A 3,879-nucleotide genomic window follows, 5' to 3' on the forward strand; every position below is an offset into this window, starting at 1 on the left:
ATGCAATTCACATCTAAAAATCCCTTCTCTGATACCACTTGATCCATGGATCTTTTGCTTATAGATGTATGAAGAGAATCATATGTGAAAATTGCAGCTTAACATAGAAAGTTAATGTACACATGAGAGAAGAAGAAGAAACACACAATGGCATGAAAAGAAGACAACAAGACTTGATAATAGAGTTTGCCCAACTTGGACTACATCTCCGGGCCCTGCTCGATCAATGGGGAGGCTTTCATTCATTAAATGGCATGAAAAGAAGAGAATACAATTATTAGTTACATAAAAGGAATCTTATACCTCCTTTCTGAAAAATGGCTGAGAAGAGGAGAACTCAAATGAAGAAATGGATAGCACCACTGCGTTTGTGGCATTGAGAAGGGCAAAATCCATATAAAATTTGCTTAATTTAGACAAAATGATCAATCCCCCCTCCTGCAAGTGGTTGCCTCGAACTGTGTGCCAAAATCCTCTCCCCCGTACTTTTTCCAATCATCGAGCTTTTATAACGTCTCTTTTGTGACAAAGGCCACTTAGAAATTAGAGGTTGGTTTTTTTAGAATAGAAGTCGTTCAGATGGAAGGGTCGGCAGGCACAACAAAAACCCAAAGATAACTTTTTATCATCTAAAGCGATAATACACAAAACATAAGAAAATCCAACCAAAATCCTTTTAACTGGACTTCAAATATATGAAATTAGGCTTATAAACCCATCAGGTCCACGCTATATCACAATCGCATATCACTCTATCAATGGCCTTGTATATTGGCCAATCGCCGATCGCCGATATGTCGATCGCTGATATGTCGATTGTCGATACGTCGATCCATTGATCACCGATACGCCAATTGCACATCGCCATTATAATATCGCATCACTATGGCCCAAGGGTCCTACCTTTGTCATCCACCGATGCCGATATCGGCAATCGCTATATCACATGTCGCTGGTTCTAAAGTCCCGATATTGCACATAGCATGCCCCCAACTCCGATTAATCGGAGATCGCTGATTGGGGGTTCCCGTTCGCCTACCTTAAGTCTACCCCTTTGGACCCTCCGATTGCAATTTTCCTTTTTAAGGCTAAAAACCCATTTTTTTAGGAAAAAGCCTCATTTTCTAAAGGAACAAGGCAATCTTCTTTCTGCCATAACTTCATCATCCAGACTCGAATTGGAGTGTTGTTTGCACTGTTGGAATCAAGGTGATGAGCAATTCGATTTGATGTCAAGATAATTGTTTTTCTACCACTTTGAATTTTGAGATTTTCGATGCCACTATGTCTGAAGATCCACCTGGATCATTACAATATTGGGCTAAAGATGGATGAACAGATATCCCTCAAGATGATTTGGAGAAATTCCATCAAATTTACAAGGATTGGGAGAAAATCCAAGCTCTAACAGATCCCTCCCCTATCAAATGACTCTTTCTATTCAGGAAGATGACTCATCAAACCCCCGAATGGATCTAATCTCAGGCTCTATAAAGAAAGGCATATGGCCAACTAGCGATGTGATTCAAGAAACAAGGGCGATCTTAGTCAACTCAGGACAGACTAAAATTCTGATGAAACATTATCAACGATCCCTCCCTCCTGCCCTCAATGAAGCTACTATCATGTAACATAACAGGCCTCAACTCCAAGGATAAGTTGAGCTATCTGAAGGAACAAATTCAATCTGAGAAACCAAACATCTTAGTCTTATAGGAAACCAATGTAACACAAGAAAGACTTACAATTATTTGTAGTAGAAGCTAACCTCTGGTAGAGTGCATGGCTTTTGACATAAGGCGTAGTGTTGGTGGCCTGGGTATCCTTTGGGATCCTTGATCCATCTACTTCAGAAGTTGGATAACCCACCCCTACACCCTCTCGGGTGAATTTGAATGTATTAGTTCCCCTAACATAGTTCGGTTAATCGGGGTGTATGAACATACTCTTCGAGGGTTGAAAGCAGGCTTCCTTCATAGCCTACAACACCTAAAGGAACTCTTGGGTGATAAAAATTGGATCCTATTTGGGGATTTCATCCTCACAAAATATCTCAGTGAGAAAAAAGGAGGACTTCAGAAGTTGGATCCAATCTCCTCTGCATTCTAGGAAACCATCCAAGATTTGGGCACCAAGGACATTGATTTGAAGAATGGACCCTTCACTTGGAACAACCGATAGGGAGGTAAGTATCAGATAGCCTCAAAACTTGATTGTTTTCTTCTTTCTAACAACGTCATCCATGAGGATGTATTTTTTCAAGCATCGATTCTTCCATTCTTCGGATTGGATCACTAGGCTATCTACCTAGAGATCAATATCTGAATGGGTCCTCACAACTGCTTGTTCCACTTTGTATCATTTTGGCTTGATGAACCAAACTTCCTGGCCAATATTGAATAATGGTGGAAAACAAGCAGGGTGATGGGTTGTAACCCAATGGAAACATTCCAGTTAAAGTTGAAGGAGTTAATATTAATTATCAAAGACTAGAATCAATTGGATTTCAACAATATGCATTCGGAAAAGTAGCGGCTTGAGGAAGACGCACGTGTAATACAACACCAAATCATCTTGGAAGGAAGAACTAATGCCCTCATATCCAAGAAGGGTTAGGTTCTAATCGATCTGGAACAACGATGGAAACAAGAGGAAATCCTATGGAGACAAAAGCTGTGTGTCCAATGGCTCAAAGAGGGTGAGCACAACACAAAATTTTTCCACATGACTATGTTGAAGGATAGGTAGTTTAAGCGGATATTCTCCCTCAATGGTTAATATGATCGACATTCGTTGTAACACGAGGAAATATTTGAAGAGTTGGTCACCCACTTCCAGTCTCTTTTCACAGAGCATGCTAAGGATAGGTGTGAGGTTATATCCAGAATCCAAGAATGTATTCCAAATCTAATTTTAGCAAACCAAAACAAGGCCCTTATGAGAGAAATACCCTATGCATAAGTGGAAGAGGTGGTTCGCGATATCATGTTGAACAAAGCCCTAAATATGGATGGATTTAACTCTGAATTTTTCAAAGTAGGTTGGAAGTTTCTAGGTGATGAGATACTAGAGCTAATAGAAGACTCCCTACACTCTCAATAGATCTATTAGGGGTTGAATGCCAACTTCCTAACACTCATCCCCAAGAAATGTGTGGAAATGGACCCGTGTGGCATTCGACCCATTGCCTTGTGTAATGTCATTTACAATATTCTTTCAATAATTCTGGTTCGGTGGCTAAAACTCCTCCACAATATCATCGGGCCATAAAAATCTAGTTTTGTGGAAGGAAAACAAATAATGGATGGAATATTGGTGGCTCATGAGATGGTGCATTTCTTTTCCTCATCCCAATCCCCAAGTATGCTTAACAAACTAGATCTTTCAAAAGCTTATGATCATTTAAATTCAGATTATCTATTTACTCTGCTTGTTGCTCTTAGATTTTCCTTTCCTTGGATTAGCTAGGTGAAATCCATGATTTATACCCCTTCTATTCGATCCTTGTGAATGGATCACCCTCCCAAAGGTTTTGTGGGTCTAGGGTGATTTGTCAAGGGGATCCCAGATCCCCCTTTCTCTTTTTAATAGTAGGAGATGGACTGGGTAGAGTGATTAAAGTGGTAGTGGAATCCCGAAGTCTCCAGAGCATCAATCTCTCTTAGGAGGTCCCCCAATCACCCACTACCAATTGGTTGATGACAACATTCTATATGGGAAACCTACATTATGAGAATCCAAACAATTTGGATCCATTCTGAAATTCTTCCAACAAGCTTTATGCACTGAGATCAATGGCGACAAATCTGATATCTTCTTCTTCAACATTGACCCTAGAGTGAAAATTCATCTGGCCATGACCCTCAGATTCCAAATTAG

The sequence above is a fragment of the Pinus tabuliformis genome, chromosome 1_2, assembly GCF_031772625.1.
Source record: "Pinus tabuliformis cultivar Carrire ecotype Pingquan chromosome 1_2, CPIR1, whole genome shotgun sequence".
In the NCBI taxonomy this organism is placed as follows: domain Eukaryota; kingdom Viridiplantae; phylum Streptophyta; class Pinopsida; order Pinales; family Pinaceae; genus Pinus; species Pinus tabuliformis.